The following is a 22,189-nucleotide window of genomic DNA, read 5'->3' on the forward strand; positions in this document are numbered from 1 at the left end:
TTACAATATTTTATCACAAAATTAAAAAACATTAATTTACATGTATATATTATCACTCTCACAATCAATTTCCCTGCCGCTCATACACACTCATACATTCAACCATAGCTCTCACTCTCTCTCTAAGACAAAGCCTGGTATTAATACACATATACCTCTCTCAAAAAAATCATCTAGGACAAAGTTCTCGCACCTTTTCTTTGGTACAAGTGTGACTAATCTGTGAAAACCATAGATAGTGTACAAAAACAGTTGACACGTGTTTTGGTCGTTTTGTCTTGGGCTTTATAACGCTAGCCCCTTTGTTGATTCGACCTTTGTCAGGACAGAAGCTCAGTGCCAAATGTGCCTTGCTTCAACCATGGCTGGGGTGAGAGCCTTCATCTCCATTGTACAATTTGTGGAGTAAGTGCAACCAGACATGGCGTAGTTCCATGCAGACTAAACCAATTAGCAGATATTCAAAATGCAAGCTAGTATGTCTTCCAACATCTTGTGTAAGCTGGAAGTTGCCTATGTCGAATTTTCCAGTATCCAACCAATGTGCTGGTATCTCAATTTAGAGGGACAAAACCGTCATCCTTCTCATCGGCGACATTATTATGGTTTTGGTGTATTAAAAATGATGTCAAGTATTTCTCCACGGGCCTCAACTGTCCGTAGGGGTCATGTCACGTTCAAATTCTGTTGCATGTGCAGCACTGTGGCAACGAAGAGGTGTACCCCAGTGCAGTTCTCTGAGGGTGGAAAAAATTGTTTGCTTGATAGGTTCTATTGTTTAAGATATCCAAAGTATATATTGTTGGGTCTCCACAGTTTGAGATCCACAGGTTTGGGTCTATGAATACCCACCCCCAATTTCAATGAGCATTCCAACAGTTTCATCAAAGAACATTGGGAATGGAAGATTAGTCAATAAATTTGTTTTACTTCACAAAAAAAGATGATTATCAGGTTAAAGAATAACAGCATGAAGAATAAACATAAAAATACAAATTACAATTTGTTAATGATCATCATGCTGACATAAAACAGCAATCATGAATGGTTGTCAATTGGTTTGTGTCACTTATTTCAGGCTGAATGTTTGGGTGTACAGTGTGAAGTGTAAACAATACAAATTGAGAAAAGAAAGACATTCATAGAACAATTATTTCAACCCTCATGTGTATTGCTTACTTCTTGTGTAATTCTTCTTCCCCAGGTTTGGGCTGGTGATTGATAAACCAATTTTGGACCAAGCCTATGTTGACACTGGGGAGATTGGGGTCTCAATGTTACGCTGAGTGTAAACTAGATTTGATGAGGAAATAATTTTTCAGGGTCCATTGATTAAAGATATCCTAGCCATGGCCTATGTGAAAAGAATTGATTTAGCAAAATCTCAAGTGAGGGAACCTATCAATAAGAGGTTATTCCCTGTGGCCATCACGTTTTCGGGGGACATGAGCTCTTAAGATGCTGCCTTCATCAGGGCTCCATGTCGGGTACCCTACCGGGGGTTGAATCCTAATTCTCGAGTCTGAATATCCATGGGAAGCAACACAATCAGCTGTGGTGGTGACAATGTGGAATTGTTTAGTAAGAACTGCCTGGTGATAACAGAGGAGTGGCCTGCAGTTTCTATGGGCATCTGGGAGGACAGGTGGTACTTCAGTGTGGTCCTGCGAGTCTTCAGTATGAGCGTATCGTTCTTCTAATTTGTCTTTCTAGGGGCAGTTCCTGGTGTTGTGAATCTGCTCCTTCCTTTCTCCCCTGTACCTGTTCCTCAGTACCACGAGTGAAATCTTCAGTTATGAGCGTCTCTGGTTGATGAGAAACCGTGGGCGTCTTCGTGTTCACCGAGGCGTCTTATACCTGGAATAGTTTTCAACCATAGACACACATTACTGAAGATTTCACTCATGGTAGATGTTTTGAGAGAGGTATACATTAATTCCAGTTTTCGACTTAGAGAGAGGGAGACCTATGGTTGAATGTATGAATGCGTATGAGCGGCTGGGAAATTGATTGTGAGAGTGTTAATATATACATATAAATTGATGTTTTTAATTTTGTGATAAAATATTGCTTATATTTGATAAAAATAAAATTATCTGTATGAAGAATTAGTTCGAATTGTCATCCTCGATCTATTCACATTCTCGATAGTCTCCATAGAGACTCTAGTTTTACCTTATAGATTTTCCTGGAGGACACCAGCATCCCCTTGGTTTTACCAAGGTTGACTGTTAGTTTAAACTCGTTTGCATATGTAGCCAGTTCATGGACGTCATTTAGGGGTCACCGGGGGTCACAACTGCGACCCCTGAGGCCACCCTGGCTACCCCTGTGGTCTCCCTTGCTACCCATAAAAAAATGTAAAGTTTTTTTTCATTTTATTCTTTTTAAAATTGTAACATTGAGGCTAATGGGCTGTGGCCAGCATCATGTGGCTCTTTGTTTCTGTAGTGGCTTGTTTTCTTATAGCTATAGCTGGTACGATAGCTCAATGGTTTGAGCGCTGGCTGCTGCAATGTGTGTTTGATCTGCAGGTCGCAGGTTTGACTCCAAGCAAGGTCAACTCAGTCTTTCATCCTGCCGAGGTTGATAAATAAGTGCCAACACAGGTTTGGTGATATTGTATGGATATTTGTTCTATATGAAGTGCTTAAGCATAAGTGCCATATAATATAACACATCATTGTCATTTGGCCTTGGACGTTTGCTTGCATTCACAGTGATTTGGTAATATGGGCCTATACTCACTGATATTAACAATACATATGGTGATTGATTCTTGTATGAAATGTATATCACTTTACAGTGATATCGTAACCATATTGCTCGTAGTCTACTCAGAAACAATGCTATGTGATGCCACTCTGTTTTGTCGTGGGGTGAAAGGTCGTGTTCCATCGCTTCCTGTGATGTCACTTTTGGGTGGGGTCAAATGACATCACTCCCTGTGATGTCATCAGCGGTCAAGGGTCATTTGATGTCACTTCCGCTACCCCTGGCATTTTGTTGAAATGACGTCCCTGAGGCAACTCCTCCAGCATCATCTTCAGACCAGTCACCAAGTGATCAAAAATAACCAGATCATTGGCACATAACATGCCTCCAATCTTAGTGTTACCAATCTTTGGTGAACAACCCGCTCTTATTAACAATCTGGCCAATAAGTCTACTAAATTAAAGTTTAAGAGTAGAGGGGCCAACATACCCCCTTGCGTGACCCCCTTATTAATAGGTATTTTATCTGATAGGGTCCCCTGATCATTCAATCTAATCCGAGCACTGGTGCACTCATGCAGTGCCCTGATGACCTTCAAGAGCCAGCTAGGGCAACCCAGCTGGTGCAATTTACCCCACAGGATGCACCGATAAACCTGGTCAAATGCCGATCGGAAATCGACAAATGCGATATTCAAAGAAGGGCCAGCTGTGGTACAAGCCTGAGAGAAAAACACATCCAAAACCCCAAGATTGTGAACCGTACTTGAACAGGTCTAAAGCCTGTCTGGCGAGGGTGCAAAATAATGGCCTCATCAACCCAGGCCTGGAAATGCTCCAGTACATAAATTGCAAAAACCTTACCGGTTACATCGAGTAGCGATAACAACCTATAATTATCGGGGCTCAAACGGTCACAGCCTTGAAAATCGGAACCAGAATGGATTCTTTCCAAGAGTCTGGAATGCTTTTACTCATGCACGCCTTTGCATACAATGGATGCAAGGCTTCAGCCCAAACTAAAGGGTCTCTCTTCAATACCACTGAAGATAGGCCATTCGGCCCCAGGGCTCTAGAATTCTTTAGGACACATAAATGGTGGCTGATATTATGCCTGGTAAAGTAAATGGGCTAACCAGCCTCAGAATACTCGACAGGTAAGTCTGGCCCCCATCAGGATCCTCCACATAGCCCCCACCATACAGTTTATCAGGGTCTGAATCAGATGTTCACAGTTCCCCCGCTTCCCCTCCCAAGATCTTCTTTGTACCCAATTGCGAAATCTGGTCTTCAATTGAGATCTTTCATACATTACCATATCAGAAGAAACATGTAAAAGGCTAACTGCCCATAATTTTCTCCTCTGTAATCTTTTGGCCCTGTTAACCTTTGGGTCGTAGCCATGTCTATGTTCTTTCCCAGTCATGGTCAAACATTTACTTTTACATTTACCTGTGGACTTAGATAACCATTTTAACCACCCTTCAATATCATTAGAAGTCAATGCATATAGATTTAACCTAAAAAAACTCCTTTTTTAACAAGGCACAGGCCTTAGTCACATTCTTATCAGATCATAGGAGACGATGTCCTGCTAATGAGACTTCTCTAAAAAGTGGGGGAAATCAGGTATAGTAATAGGTTATGGGGAAGCAGACCTGACCTGTATAAAGTAAGAACAACAAGGCTCCCACACCTAAATTAGGTTTATGGCATGTAATTAGCTGGCTAATTTTGGGATCCACACATTAGCAGACGACAATTCAAACAAAGACAAGTGGTAGTTCAAGGAAAATACAACCTAACTTCATAGAGCATTAGTATAGTAAAATAAGCAGTTTTTAATAAATAGAAATGTTAAAATCATCACATAAAACTAAACAAGGTGACCAGTGCTATAACGTGCATGATGGTAGTCATCACAACAATTCCAATGTGCAAAATGTGCTTCAATTGTGCAAAATATGCAATTACACAGTATCTCTCCCTGAGAGATCTCAAATCAAGTGTACAGATAAATATACAGACAGCTTTGAGTTATTCAAGTCTCAATTGTTGCCGTAGGATCGAACCACTCGATATATCAACAGGTGACACAGAGTTCTTGATAATAAGTACCTCTTGTCTACATGCCTGGGTCAATCAGTACCTAGAGTGCACCTATCTGAGATTCTTAAGCTTTTGTTAATGCTTTATATTAGTATCTCAAGTTACATCATACAGCTCACATGGCTCTAGTGATGAAAACTTGGAAGATGGTGATGATTACTACTTCAATAATAGAGGCACTCCAAGAAGCAGAAGAGCTAATGGAATGAGACAAGGTCAACTACAGAGACCCCAAAGAGGGAGAGGGAAAGGCAACATGAGACCCAACTCTGCTTTTTTTAGACCAGGGCCAAATGAACTGGGACTTTGAACCACGACAAGAGCAAAACACCTTATTAGTCAATCTATCGATCTACCAACTGAATGAGGCAGAGAGAACTATACTGGAAAACTGTTTTAGCTTTGTCTCAATTGATCGCTATGATGCCTTCAGAAATACAAGTGATCTGGAAGCACTGTTTAGGAAAATCCACTTGAAACAATTCTTCTCTATGAATACATACACGGGTGAGACTAATGAAACAGGACTACGTCATCTCTCCAACTTTAACCCACCTACCACAAGCCATACACCTGAATCGATAGTATTCGAAAGAAGAGTGATGAGCGACCTGGAGAAACTCGAAAATAGAAGTGTCCCTCGCAAATTTCAAAATGTTAGCAATAAAGAAAGAGAAGCTATCCGTACATTGAAATCCAAACCGGATATAGTGATAAGAAAAGCAGACAAAGGAGGAGCTATAGTTATTCTCAATTGACAAGATTACATTAATGAGTGTGAACGGCAATTAAGCAACATATCGACATATCATTTTATGAAATCGCTTACCACTGATCCTACAAAGAGGCTTCAGACTTTAATTAATTGTAAAATCACCAAAGCGGCAGTAAGAGGTTGGATTTCCAAACAAGAAGCAGATTACCTTATGCCTCCACATCCCAGCGTGCCTAGATTTGAATTGTCGTCTGCTAATGTGTGGATCCCAAATTAGCCAGCTAATTACATGCCATAAACCTAATTTAGGTGTGGGAGCCTTGTTGTTCTTACTGCTAATGACACTCCCAGTTTCGCAGGCCCCTTCTATACATGGTGATTTAACTCCAGCCCCCATTCTACAGAAATGGTGGCATGATCACTAGCTACTTGCGGGGAGACAGACAACATCACCACTCTCTCTACCAAAGGGTGGTTACATGCAATGTAATCCAGTGTGGCACGACTGCCACCCATCTGCCACGTTTGCTTCGCCGGTACCTCTTCCTCGACTCTGCCATTTAGGACCACCAAATCCCAATCATTCAAGAACTTAAGACATTTTTTTCCTTTGGGATTAACAGTTTTAAGCTCCATACAATAAACAAAAGTTCCACCATCAGTGATGGGATGCTCACCAGTTCTGGCATTTAAATCCCCTACCACAATTATGCCTTAATTCGCATTGCCAGTCACCCATGCGGTAAGCATCTCATCAATATATGCAAAAGTACTTTCAGTGTGCAGGACACCTGGGGGTTCATACACATTAACAAAAAGCACCTTTATTACCTCTGACATCCCCCCACTCCCTCAGGGCACCTCAACAATCAACACCTTACCCCCTTTCTCCACTGGGGCAATTTACCTGGATACCAATGCATTGTTAACCCCACCCTTCAAACCACCATAGGGGCATCCAAAGGGACCCTTCCCTGCCTCCTTCTGATATATCTGAAACCCGTCAAGTAGAAATTGATCAACCAGCCAGGTTTCCTGGAGCATAAAGATATTGGGCCTCATTACAAGTATGGTGGTAAGGCAACAATGGCGCCATTTTGGCAACCAGCACCGTTGCTACCATACCGTCATACTACGAGTTCTGCTCGCAGGTGCCCTTGCAGCCACCAGGTCTGACCTGGTGGCCGTACCGGCACCCGCGAGCAGAACCTGATGGTAGCACCGGTACCGTTATTAACAGTGCCGGTTTTACCACCCTCCCCATTCCCATTGAACCCTATGGGGCTCAAATGGGAATGGGCATGTACCTGGGCCGGCACCCGCGAAAGTGCAAATACCGGGTCCGGCTGGGCCAGAATAGCCCGGTAATTTCCCATTCGCCGATCCCGGACCCGGATGCGAGATTGGAGGTAGCCTTGCCGGTTTTACCGCCAAGGCTACCTCCAAACTCGTAATGGGGCCCATTGGGTTATTCCAAGACCATTAAGGAGGGACCTAATTTCAAGATATGGGAATGACCCCTGGTATTCCACACCACCGTGGCCAGAGGCTTGACTTTCACTCCCCGCAAACATGGCTTTCAGCCAACGCCACCCATGTACATTATCAATCTTCAACCCCTCAGGTTCCTTTGCATTTAATTAACAAATCCTAGGAAATACTTTCAGATCCATTTTACACCTACACTCAGGTGCAGTACTTACCAGGATTAGAGGTTTGCCTAGGGTCTAACCTAAAAATGTCAAGGAATCTTCCTGATCACGTAGTAATGATGCAGTTACTGGAAGGCCACAATGAATTGAGGCATCGCCATATAGCCCACCCCTTAATGGCTCAACAAAATCAAAATCTGCAGAGCTAAGAATCCGCAAGGCCGGCATTTTACTGCAGATTGTGAGTACTGGCTTCGCTTAATGTGGTGCTTCTGCAAGCTCTTGCTTCTTGCCATAGTTACTTTACATTAATCCAGAGGCTCAGACTTGGGAGTGGGAGTCCTTGATGGTACCAGCTCAGACTCAAACGAACCCTGTTGAGGCACCCTCCCTTTCCCAGATTGAATATTTGCCCTCCCATCACCTGGGGGACTTGGAGTCAAAGGCGGCTCGTTGACACACACTCTGTCTTGGGGCCCTTGAATGGGCACCGATTGCAAAAGCAATTCAACTTCTGCCTGCTCCTTAATGAGCCAACTTGACAGCGTTCCATCACCCATAGAAGTGAGCTTCATCCTCTGTGCTGCGTATTTACATTTGCACTTAGTCAATGTACGCAGACCATTGCTTGATATTACCGTAGAGTTTGATAATGAGTCAGCTTCAGACGGCTCACTTGCCATTACTTCCTTCTTCCTGGGCATTTTGTTATTCTTTTTCAGTTCTTTTTATTCACTACCCGTTGCTGCTTTTGTGTAAAATAATTCGCAGGGGATTGAATAAAAGACTCCACATTTTCTTTGTCTTGATCCAGACTTTGTGAGGGAATTGATATGGGGTCATCGTTTATCAATACACAATTGGACCACTCCTGAGGGCCCGACTGCCTTGCTACCACCATCTGCTGCATGGCCCCCGTACATTTTGCTACTCCTTCATGTAGCAGTGAGATTTGCCATGCCTGTTTCAAAATTTCATTATGGGTACTTCCACATAGTGTAAGCAGAATTTTGACAGCAAAATTCAGTACAACCCATGACACACCCACTTCAAGTTGAGTTAACTGTGCTCCAAAATTCCCACTCCTATTACCAATTATCCTCTCATCAGTAGAAACTTGGCCCGTACCTCTGGCCATTTCGGCAGATTCTGGAGAGTTAGGGTTTGAAATTGGCAACAATATTGGAGTGGTAGAAAGTCTATCACCTCTGCTCTTATCCGGCTCTTCAACCGGTGCTAGTAAAGAAGATGTGTTCCTCCTGAGTCAGGCCCCATTGGCAAAACCATGGGGTTAAGCTGAACAGTGGGGGGGGTGTGGGGGGAGATGGAATAATAAACTGGTCTCCATCCGCAGTGCAGTTCAAAACAGCCCTTGGCTCAGCTTCCGCAGAGCCACCAATCACCCCACCAGAGCCCATCTGATAGCATAGCCGTAATAGGGAGGTATTATCTATGTCCCCAAAAGTAGAGTCAATAGAAGCTCCTGGGAAATAAACTCCTGTAGATTTGCTCAGTCTGCAAGAGGGTGCACCGAAATTCTGGTTATTTTGGCACCTTTAGATGGAAAATACTTAGTGATCGGGCCCCTTGCAGTCAAAGGAGTTGCCAACCCCCTCTCATATAATGCCCCATTTTCATGCTGAGTAGCCACCGTTGATGGCGAGCTCGTCATCGCATTTCTTTTATTCCAGTATGGTTTGTTAGTTTGTTTGCTCTTCGATTTGAGCCCTTGGTAGACAAGCTGTTTGTAAAGGGCCTTTCCAGGCATAACAGCCCCCTGCAACACATCACATATTGCTTGTACTATCCCTGCTCCAACACCCCCAGTTCAGGTGTAATATCCAACGCTCAGAAGGATGCTTCTTCAGACGGACCCCCACAACTTCCCACACCGCTGCTAAAAGACTGCAGGAACTCAAGATCACTAGTTGATGGAAAACACTGCTCACCATCTTACCCGGGGAGCAGGGGAGACGGAGGTGGCTGCAGGGCATGGCAAGTTACAAGGCACTAAATAAGAAGCATGATCATAGGGGCACTCACAACTGTTACCGCGTAATCAATCAGGAGGGAGGAACATCATAAACAGCCGTCCCCGCAGTAACTGCATTATCAACAGAGTCCAAAAGAAAACAGGGGTAGCACAAGCAGCTTTCCCTGCACTGTAGACCTTCGCCCACAGTCACGACAGCTCCACATGACTGGTAGAGTAAGAGGTGATAATGGGATTCAGGCTTACCTTTGCCCTCGCGGCAAATACCGCATATGCAGCTGGAGAAAGGGACAGCACAAACAGCTATCCCCTAGCTGCAGGCTTGCCACCACGGGAAAGACAGGCTCCACAGAAATCAAGAGAGAGCAGGGGCAGCACGAGCCACTTACCACACGGAATAGACTTTCCCCTGCAGTTGCAAGAAACGCCACATTGCTGTCGGGCTAAAGAGTCAAGGCAACACCGGAGGCCGCTCACCGCTTCCACTTGCGAAGACTCGTAAACTCTCCGGTCACGCCTTCCTCGTTCTTCCCAGCCTAGAGAGATTAGAGGAAAGGTCCTCTTGACATCAAGCCACACCATTCGTGAGACAAGCAGCGTTTAGAGGAACAGGAGAACAACGGCCACTTCTGACACCAATTTGTATTGATTAGTATTATGTCTTGGACAAGGGATGAATGTTATTTCTTATTTCACACAAGTGCCTGTGATCTTATGATTTTACCTCTAAATGTTTTTTGAAATACGTGTGATCTTCTATTTGAGACCTTTTCTTGTTGGTCCAGAAACTAGAGACGCAACCTTCCTTTTATATACTTTAGCGGTTTCTACGTCCCATTAGTGGAAAGGTGTTGCTATAACCCCCAAAGTCTTGGGCACATCATTTATATATCGATTATTTCAGAGACAGTCAGGGTTTCCAAAGTTCCTTGATGCTGCCCTTTCTTGATGTTATGCTGTGTCTTGATGTCCTCTTGAGATGATCTTGAGCTCTCTTGTGATGATTCTGGTAAGCAGTTCTTATTTATATGTAGGCAGTAGGAGTGTGTGGGGGCCCCAAAATCTTTGCTTTGGCTGGGTTGCTTATGCAAGATGCAGCCCTGCACTCATATGCAGCATGGAGGCCCCACACAACTCTCCTCCACTTGGGCACATCTTCCAGGTGTGGCCCATGGAGTTCTGGTAGGCCACCTGTCAGGGGTGGTCCCTTTAACAAACTAAGTGGCCCGAGAGGGCTGAAACAATGAATGCTCCCCAGTGTGGGGACCACCAGTAAATTAGATGGCCCGGGGCTTTGCTTCAGCTTTCACACCATCCCTTGTCTTCATTCCCGAAAGTCCCAGCCTTATTTTCCACCTCGACAGATAGCAACAATCTTGTACCAAACAGAATTTCTCCTGAACCTCCTGTTCTTTCCTCTCTAATCTGTCCTTCCTCTTGTAACTTCTCGACGTGCTGGCAAATGCTTGTACATCCACCCCTCCAAGGTTCACCCAGCTCAGATGTTGGGTTTGCTTCCTCCTGATCCTTTAAACCTTACCTCGGGAACAATGTTCTCATATTTTCGCCTCCCATCTCCTTCACATTTTCTTCTCCACCTGACACCTGAATATCATTTCAAACTCTATTTCCACCAACCTCCTTCCTGTTCTTCTTCCTACCTTTCTCCTTAGTACCCTCCGCAACCTCCTCTGTCTGCCTTTTTCCTACTTCCTGGTTTATATTCCTTCAAATTACCAATTTGGTGTTCTCTCCTCCTTCCTCTTTTCTTCTCTATCCAAACACCTGTTTCCACACTCCTTACTCCATCTCTCTGCCTCCTCCCAATTTACTGTAAAATGTACCTCTTAACTGCCATTCAAATGGTCCCGCCACATTCCTCTCTCTTCCCTCCAAACATCTTTCTCTCAGGCTCCTTACACAATGTATTTCTGTTCTGCCTGAAGTGCCTCTTCTCTGTCTCCAGAACCTGCACAACTCTCTTGCCAACTCGTTTTCACGCTCCCGCATGCCAAAACTACCTGTTTCTCTTCCAGTCTCTAAGCCACTACTTTTGCTCTGTGCTAGTTGGGAGTGGTGACACCTGGGTGTGCTTATTTTAGTTGTGACGGGATTGGAGTAGCAGTTTACCTATATTGAATTCCCCTGATGCAGACCAAGCCAATTTTAGACTGACATCATCTTGGAATTGATGTGCATCTTTAGGATGCAACCAAGTGGGCTGCCCCACCCTCTCTCTCCTAAACTGACAGTTGCTGAAGTTGCTCTTGCTCTTCACCAGATACTATCGGCATATTTTCACAGTGTTAATCAGTTCCTGCAAGATTTTCAGATATTTTCCTCAACCTACCATTGCATGCTGCCACAGTGTTTATCTGTTCCCGTAAGACTTCCAGATCTTTTCCTCAACCTACCATTGCATGCTGCCACAGTGTTTATCTGTTGCCGTAAGACTTCCAGATCTTTTCCTCAACCTACCATTGCATGCTGCCACAGTGTTTATCTGTTCCCGTAAGACTTCCAGATCTTTTCCTCAACCTACCATTGCATGCTGCCACAGTGTTTATCTGTTCCCGTAAGACTTCCAGATCTTTTCCTCAACCTACCATTGCATGCTGCCACAGTGTTTATCTGTTCCCGTAAGACTTCCAGATCTTTTCCACAACCTCGGTGCAACAAATGGAGATCATAATGTAGAGAGTCATTGGGGTATTGGATCATTCTAACCACATGCAAATCCCTTAAAAGGTCAGTTTTCAGCAACAGTCATATATCTTAGTCCTGGGGCAAGGCAAGGCAGTGGTTGGGATGCCCTGTGCACCCCCAGCAGGCCCAGCATCTTAACCGTGGATGGCAGCTACTTGCCCAAGTGACTACTCTGTCCGCTACCCCTGGCACCGGCAGGGGAATTCGTCACACTCTACAACTCTGAGTTGAGGTTTGGGGATGTTTGAGAATGATCTGTTTGCGTGTCTGCCTTGAGCTCTGTCCTCCCGTGAGCTAGATGGCACTGTTGTTTTTTTGGCATCTGGGTTGATTTCCTTGGATGTGTACATTGCTTTGACAATTTTTCATAGAGTAATGAACGAGACAAGGAAGCGGTAATTCCCTTTTTATGCATGGTAAGGAATGGATCCTGGTAGATGCAAGGCCGTTCTAGGGCACTCTCTGTGCAATGAATTATTCCTTACATGCAGTATAGTTTTTAGTTTTCCTAAAAGATTAAGCTGGAACATTTCCAACTATAGCTTCAATCTTGAATTGTGTAATAAGATCTGAAGCAAAATATATACAAAAACCATTTTCAAATGCACTGACTATAGCTGGTGGATTTGAAATGCATGTGAGTTCTGTCTTTTAACTTGTACAGTTCAAATGCAGTAAAATAGTCATTTGTAACTAATGGAATGTAAATAGAGTTTTATTAGAGCTTTTTGAGGTATAGTTTTAAAAGGGTTGCCAACGTTGACTGCAGCGTGCTATTCAAGATTTAAGTGGTTACAGACAGAATTTCAATTCAAGTTAATGAAAATGATTTTCATTGCAAGAAACTGAGATAGCTTCCAAAGCAACACGAATTTGGATAATAAAATAGTGTTATGTTTTTGAAGGCTCTTTGGATTTCCGTGCTGCGCAGGAGACAACGAGTGGAAGCAGAAAACGTAGGAACTCTGGCACTCTGGCTATGAACCCCTAAGGGATGTCGTTTCACCAAAATGTCAGGGGTAGCGGAACTGACATCACAGGAAGTGATGTCACATGACATTTGACCCAGATGGTATCGGTTCCTCTTTAAACCTGGTGACATCATAGGAGGTGACTTGTGGCATAAATAAAAAAGTACATAAATGTACAATTTATATAATGCCAAATTGGTACTAAAGCAGACAGGAATATTTTAGAATACCAACCACATTTTAATAAGAATGCTTCTTTCATATGCCATGGATGGGGTAATAATATGCTAGCATTAGACCCAACAGAAACAACATAGGCCGAGGCACTGCCATAGATATGCCACTTCAGCATTGTATGGCCAGTTACTTCCATATTATGCCTATTATAGCTGCATGTCAGGTATTGTCATTATATGATAAGTAAAGCCGCTACATTGCCAATTGCTGTAATAATACATTATCCACAAATCCAAGTAATCAACAGTGCACAGGAGCATTAATGCTTTAATTCATGATAATGATTTGTTATTTACATAGCATTTTTGCCCCAAACGCTATGTGTAGCACATATTTACATACAGTCATCAATCCACCAAAGTTGGTACTGAATTAACAACCTCGGAAGAATGAAAGGCTGAGTTGGGCTTGCCAGGATCCAAACCTGTCACCTCCAGATCACACATAGATTGCAGCAGTAAACGCTGACCACGCTGAGCTATCGGACCGCTTTGCTACTACAAATGAAATACCACAGTCAGAAAACATGTCAAAATTGGCCACACAATGTCGGACAGACACGTAATAACACTTATCATGTTTGCTGTAGCTTGATGATTCACAGTAAACACTGTCATGACACAGTAAAACACAGCTAGAATTCCTGCATCAAAATGCCAATCTGACCACGCAATAACACTTCTCATATCATAGATGCCCAGAAAAATATACAATGCCACAGTAAGGAAACTGGCTGCACCCAAATGCCATTTTAGCCAGAAAAGTACACTTATCATGATTGCTTTATCAGAGATGCCCAGTACAAAATGTTAAGCCACAGTAAGAAATGGCTAGACTAGCTGCACCAAAAAGCTACTCTAGCCACGCAATAGCACGCATGTTGCTTACTTCATCCTATATGCCCAGAAAAATATGAAAACATGCTATGATACAGTAAGACATGGCTAGACTGACTGCACCAAATGCCAGTTTGCCACTAATAACACATTTCATGCCTGCTTTATCATTGATGACCATTATGTATTAGTGCACCCATTTCCTGCCCAACCGTTCCCACACATCCCTCTCCCTCCCACAGTCCTCCTCCAACGCCCAAACTCAGCTCCTCAGCTCAACATTACCTCCATGTCTCCCTTCCTTGTCCCTTGTTCCTCATCCCAGTACTTAAATACTTACATATGAGGCAAGTTGCTTCACGGGCAAGTACTGGGATGAGAAAGGGTAGGACTAGGAGTGATGAACATTACCAGTATGTAATCCAGGCATTGAACACAAGCACAAACATTCACACACCATTCACTTGCTCGTTTATGAGTGCACCCATTCACCATTCACTCACACACACACAAACCCAGCCACCCATACATCATGCACTCACACATTCCCACATATTACAAAATATATACACACATGTACATTACATAATTTACACACATACACACTCTTACACTTAAAAAATACATGTTCTTACCTTCCCAAAACGGTTGCTCCTCCTCTTCAAGCTCCAGCATGTACGCAAGGAACCAGCTCTGGGTCTTTTCATACCCAGCAGAGCAGAGGAGCCAGAGTCCTCCATATCCTGGGGTGGGAGGAGCTCGGATTTCACTCTGACTGACTTAAAAAAAAGAAACGATTTCCATTACGAAAACTGTAATGGAAACAATTTCCTTCGGAAGTCAGAGTGACTTCAAAAAGAGATGATTTCTCCTTGAAACCCGAGGGGTCGCAGATGCAGTGCCAGGGGTCCATTCGAGTTGCCAGGGTTCGCAGTTGTGACCCCTGGTTACTCCCAAATGATGTACCTGGCACTCCTCTCTTAAGGTACTCGCAGGGTAACGTATTATAGCCTCCTTCATTGTTACCCTGTAGAGAACTGGCACTTGGACAGAAGGACGAATTACATTTGTGTTTTAGCAAATATTTAGAGTAATGGGAATCTGCTGTGCAACTACTTTGCCAGCACTGGTAGAAGCAACAGTTTTGACCTTTATTTAGATATTATTATTTTCCACAAGTTGCGCAAAGAACATTAATACCATGTTACAACTAGTCTATCAGTTCTTGCCAAATAAAAAAATAACATAACTACTAGTAATTCAAGTTTCTATACAAAATCTCAAGAAAGAGAAAATATGTACTGTAGTTCAGGGAGGTGTGCTTGGATGCAGCATTCTTAGAAATCAAACGAATGAAGGCTTACTTTTTTATGAAGTTAATGTTATGAATTGCCTTCCAGCCAGCTGTTTTAGCAGGCAGAAATAACGTTTTGGCATCACATTAATTAATGGGACAAGGATAAAGACAACACAGTGATTTTGCCACTGGCAATGCTACTGGTGTACATGTACCCACAAATACTTTTACAAAAATAGACCTATATACTTTCTATACCAACAGTTTTATTCTCATAAACGTGGCTTCAATCACCCCTATGAGCCAAAAAAAGAAAGAGATACAGCCTCATCATGAATATGGAGGTTAAGTTAAAAGAAGTGGCAGTGACAGATTTACTGCCACTGTTACCAATCTGCCATGTTCTCAGTTTGCAAGTAAAGTGAGGAAAAGCTTCCACCACTACCTCGGGATTTGAAGAATTTACTTCCAGGTCTGAGGCAGTAATCCAACAGTAGCGGTAAATGAATTCAGTGGATTTACCTATGGTAATGTTGCCAAACTCATTATGGGGCCCATCATTCTCACTGAGGAGTAAAAACCCTTTAGGCCAGAAACACTCCTTTTGTACCTGTCCTTGTTATTAATGAAGCAAATAAGGTAATCCCTTTGACAAACAAGGAAGGTGTGCATATCTATTCAGCTAATAGATCATGAGATGTGGGCAGTTATGAGCAGTGGCGGCTTTTGAATTTTGTAATGAGAGGGGCATAAATACTTGCTCCCCAATATGCCCTGAGGAACATACGTAGTGACGGAGCCCGAACTAACAATGTTTTTTTTGGGGGGGGGGCGGGGTGCTCCCACTGAGGAACCTATTTGAATAATGGGTTAAAATTGTCCATTTTACAGCACACTTTAAGAAAAAAAGTGGGTAAAAATCTAGATAGTTTGCAATTGGTTTTGTAGCTAAATGTTTTTTATTTATTGTATGCGGCTTCACACATATTGTTACGAAAGAAGATCATACATTGTATACAACATCAATTTAAAAAAATGTATTATGTCATAATTTATAAACAAAGGCACATACTTCGTTCCACCATAATATATACCTTATACAAACTTAAATACAGTATTCATAGTACCTTCATTAAAATATCAATATTTGGCTGGCAGTTCCTTTAGCTGTGCCTCGATCTTACACCATCCATCTCTTAAGGCTGCAGACAATATCATGGAATTGCCTGCCATACACTATGACCACAAAGTGCCATCTCAACATTTACCATCCTAGCAACACATTTTTTATAACCCTTACAAAACAGATCCAAAAGCATATAGGACATTGCGTCAACAAATGCCTACCTGTTTCTTTGGCCAGATGACATAATCTACATATCCTCTTTTCTCGAGGAATATCGTTTCTAACACATGTTGTTGCTAATAGGGGGGAGTTGTTTTAATCGTAGGTACAGAATACATCTCAATGCATGGACATTTCTCTCGCTATGTCATGAAACTACCCAGACAGTCATGACTGTCTGTGTTACCCTTAATCATGCTATTAAACATACTCATAATTGGATCTTCTTTACTATAACACATTTTCAAATACAGAATGCTCTTCATGATATGCAATTGGACTTTAATGAAGGGATGCCCAGTTCAAGTTGTACTGCCTGGACCGGAAACACCTTGTCCAAGACCCATAACAGGGTGCCACAATTTGCCTTCTAGAAACTATAGCCACTCCGTTTTTAGATAAAAATGCGATTACAGGCTATATAAAATCACCCGAGTAACACTCTCCTGGTATTTTTTAATAAAACCCTCCAGCGATTAACCCGCTTTCGATTTTTTATAAAATGCTTATCAGCAGCAAATTTCCCTATAGCGTTATTGCATTTCTTTTGCTCAATTTGTAAGTTAAGGTTACCATTACCAATAACAACCCTGAGATATTTAAACCAGGTAACAGGCTCTATCTTTTAATTTCTGATATACCAGCAGATGGCTCTTTTCATCTTGTCCCTGTCAAAGGAAATAATTTTTGTTTTAGACCGATTGATTATTAGATCATTACTTTTAGAGTATTCAGCCAACGCTTTCATTGAGTTTTATAAGTAACTGGTGTACGATCAAGGATGACCAAATCGTCAGCATAACTAAGCCACAGAATATGATCAGTGCCAATTTTTGGAGGAAAAGTATGTGTGCTGGTTAAAAAGAGCCGAGGCCAACGCGCTGCTTTGTTTTAGGCCGCGATTAGTAGTGATCACTTTAGAAAGTGTGCCATCTGCATCCATTCTCATTTGAATCTTTGGATTCGTATGTATTGCTTGTAGCATTTTTAATAGCCCCATCGGTATATTCAGTTGAATCCATTTCTCCCATAGCTTACATAGATAGTATCAAAAGCTGCAGTATAATCGATTAGGTCAATATATAGCTTCATGTCCATGTTATTACTAGCATCCTCAATCCATTTCTGTAGAAAAATGACATTATGCATTTTTCCATAACCAGATCTAAAACAAGTTTGAAATGTATGTAGAATATTTTCCTCCCTTTCCCATTTCTCAACTTCCTTGAGCAAGAAGTTGGCGTAAAGTTTGCTATATGCATCAAGGATAGCCAACAGCCAGTAGTTTGCAGGCTCAATTCTATTCCCATTCTTATGCACTGTGATAACATGAGCGGTTTTCCAGGAGGAGGGAACCACGGATTGCTGCTGGAAATGCTTATAAATGTATGCTTAAGAATCGGCGCTATATCTCTGGGTCTTCCTTAAACATTGAATTTGCAAGCCCATTAGATCCTGGAGCATGTGAGGAATTACTTATTTTTATCATATCTATCATATCCTCTATAGTATATTCAAATTGATATCTATACTGATGAGTATGGTTTAAATTATTGTAATTCATTTTATCACAACATTTTTCTTCAATATACCTTCGCCAACTCTCCTCCCTGATCAGGTTTATTATTTGAGTATTCTTAATCTGGGTTAATTTAGTATTCTTACTCTGGGTAAATTTATGATGGCTGGACCTGAATTGTTTTGTATTCCCGCTTTTTAGTGCTACATACATAACATTCCATCTTGCAGAATGAACTAATATCATATGGTTTTTTATCCAGTTTCTGTATTGATGTTTTAAGTTTATTAATCTCTTCCTTGATGGTGCTGTGTGTAAGAGCGCTCGTGCTACATATCTTTCTTATTGTTTGCCTTAATACTTTTTTCTTGGCGGCAATTATGGCGTCATATGGAAAGATCCTGTTCTCAGTGTCTCTTATAGTCCTATGATGATTATCTGTACTATAATGATGCACTAAGGTTTTTAGCATTTCTATGTTCCAGTCACAACTGTATTCATTCATACTTTCGAACAGATCAGACTGCATCGTGCCAACGTGCCTGTTCAATGACAGCATGTTTTTATGCCATGTAATTCGATTGCCACTCTGATTAACATAATAACGTCCTTTTAGTTTGGAATTCTTAACATATTTAGCTACTTTCATCAACATGTTTAGCACTGCGTGATCACTAAGTGGTTTAAACAAGACTTGGGTTACGCCAGGTAGGTTTCATCTTAACCTTCACCCCCCCATATTGTAAATTGACCAAATTATTTGTGAGTATGAATTCATCCCACAACCTGGCCATCTCTCTTTTACCTTTTTATTACTTCATCATTCCCAAAAGAGACCTCTGTCTGCCCCGCGATATTCCGAACTCCCCGGCCAATTTCATGACAGTGAAAATCTCCTCCTACCACAATTGGGGCATTGGCCCTGTCATCTCTCAATTTTTGTAAAATAATTTCGAGCACCTGAATTACTTGTTCTCATTGCCTTCTCCCAGGGGGCATATAAACATGTGTAACTAATAATTTCGTATTCTTCTTGGGAGTGTCCAAGTCTACCACACCACGCAGCATGTGTTCATTCATTGCACCTCCCATATAACGAGTGAGTCTTAAATGGTTTGTAACACCAATTAGTATGCCATCGAAAGGCCGGCCCATCTTACCCGTCTTCACACATCCCTGAATAACAGAAAAGCCATCTAGATACATTTCTTCTACAAGTCATGTCTCTTGTAACAGTACTATGCCATATTTGTTTATAATATCCAAACCATCCTGTCTACTAACGAAGAGGAAGTGCTTGCTTATATTCCATGTCATCACAGCTATGTGGTGTGAGACCTGGTCATCATATTTTATTCATCCATCATTATTAATAATGGGTATATGGACCCACTCCTACCGGGGGGGCCTCAGTCGCCCCTCTACCTTGTGTGGCAAGCTGATCATATGTAACATAACGCCCTTTTCCATCTTGTTTCACCATAATAAATTTAGAATCAAACATGTGGGGGCATAGCTTGGCACAGAGCGGAATGGCGGGCTAGCTTTGGAGCTCCGCTCTTCGCGTAAAAGATTATATCAATAATGTTGTGAGAGTCGGGTTCTTCTTACCCCTTTTCCCCGTCGGAGCCTCGGGAAGGCTAGAGCGACCTGGGTTTATCAAAATTGCAGGTTTGCTGAAAGTCAGGAGGAGCTGTATAACCGGGAGTGAAGCATCGAGCTGCAGTCGTAGTTAATCTGGAATTCCTGTCAGCTGTTCTGGGCAACATGCGATGTGCGCACTGCCTGCTGGGGGAAACGTTTTTCCTCACAACACGGATCAACTTTATTAAAGGACCCAACACGAAATCCACACACACAAGTGTTTCAGGTACTTTGTGCAATACAAAAGGGTCACAGAAGATCTATAATTATCCTTTTGTTGTAGTCTGCATTATACTGTCACAAATTACACAGAAACTGTTCTCTTCAAAGCTTTACAACACGACTAGTGGCTCCAACCACTAATTATCAATCAGAGGCTCTATAATTTTAAAAGGGATACAGAGACCCACACCTGTCAATACTAAACATGGCATAATCTAAGAAAAATCTGGCCAAAGATACTACCTCAACAACTGACACTATGTTAAAAAGACAAAAAAGTGACCCACTCACTCCTAATGAGGAAAGTATGGACCCACCTTTGCTTGCCATTTTGATGGACATTAGAGCCTTAAAACTATTCATGGAGGATACCAACAACATACTACAATATTTGGATGACAAGTGATCAGCTTTTGATTCTAGGATCACTGAAGTGGAGCGCAGAGTGAGTATTGAATTGTATTGTATTTATTTATATAGCGTGCCCAGCCCTTAGGCATCTGGGCACATTTCTTACGGATACATATTTACAAGGTTACAAAGAAAGTATTTGTACATAATTTGACATTTACATGGTACAATTTACAGTTGCATAGGTATGAATTTACAGTATAAAGACAGTTGCATAGGTATGAATTTACAGGATAAAACATAATATAACTACATATACAACAAGGGAGATCTCAGATAGTGTGGAAAGTTAATCTTCATTAGTGGAGAGCCAAGATTTGAAAGACTTTTGGAATTTGTGGTAGGAAGTTCCGAAAGTCTGTAAAATCTTGTGATGTAATGCGGAAGACATCACAGACAAAGTAGCCAACCTAGAAAACTCGGTTAAAATATTTCAAAAGCAATCAGGGGTGGAATGGGAACCAAAATAGGCCCTGGAAAATCCACTGCAATTAATTTTCAAAGTGGCCCCATATTACACATTTTCAGCTAGCCCAACCCTTTTCCTATGAATAAATTGGGAAATACCACACAAAAGAGGCCCAGGGTGCAGAGGCCTACTAGGAAATCTCCAGAGTTCCCTAGGGGCCAGTCCACCCCTGAAAGCAATCAGAAAACCTGGAAAATAGAAACAGAAGAAACAACCTTCATGTTGTGGGCCTTCCTGAAGGGATTGAAGGAGAGGACACCATTCTTTTCCTAACCACTATATTATCTAAATTACTTGACCTCCCTCGTTCATTTCAACTTAACATCCAAAGAGCTCACAGCAACAGTCCATTGCTACCTCAAGCTAACACTACTAAGGCCTCAAGAACTCTTATATTCACTCTCCTAGACTTTTAAAATGTACAACTCATAATGAAAAAGGTCAAGTTGATTAAACATCTCGTTTGGAATGGGTATAATATTTATTTCTCTCAAGATGTTGCAAATTCTACTGCTGCAGGAAGAGCATAATTATTGGTGCTAATGCCAGCCTTGAAGCAACTTAATGCTAGATATGGATTGGTTCATCCTGCATCCTTGAAAGTAACCTTTAGGGGACACACAACCTCTTTTGACAATCCTGGAGAGCTGAGACAATGTATTCAATCTCAAAGGTCGGATGAAATGGACACGGATGGGCCTTCTGTTAAAAATACAACATTAGTTCTCTGAAAATAAGTATCTTTCTGGCTTTCTAAGCGTAAGCATGCGGGTGCAATGCCTGGACTAGCCTGCACTCGCTGGGCGCCCTGCCCTCATTACCGTTCTTAGGTTAAAACATGAAATATTTTGGCTGTTTCCAGTTAGCCATTGGGTTCTATCATACCAAGATTCAAGATCCACTTTCTCTCTTTTTTCATGTTTCTGTTTGTCTTCCCTCTCTCCTCATGTATCTCTTTATCCTCATGTTCTTCCCTTAAGGGTAACACATCATTTGTAATTACTAGATGTTTCATCAAAATGATTTGGAGATTCTTATACTCATATTCTCCCATGAATCAATTAACTATTTATTTTAGGTTTATAATGTATATCTCTGAATTCCTATGTCAATAGATATATCATCTTGGAATGTTAAAGGTATCTACAATACCATCAAAAGTCAAAAAGTACTATCATATCTCAACAGAAATAAGCCTTCCATTGATAACATACAAGAAACACACCTTTCCGCCTTAGAAGCTGCTAAACTTAAGAAGCTCTGAGTAGGTAAAGTCTTTGCAAGTGCGGCTCTAGATAAAAACAATTGAATGATTATTCTAGTAAATAAAAACTTTGATTGCAAGATT

The sequence above is a fragment of the Ambystoma mexicanum genome, chromosome 6p, assembly GCF_040938575.1.
Source record: "Ambystoma mexicanum isolate Mex_15411 chromosome 6p, UKY_AmexF1_1, whole genome shotgun sequence".
NCBI lineage: Eukaryota > Metazoa > Chordata > Amphibia > Caudata > Ambystomatidae > Ambystoma > Ambystoma mexicanum.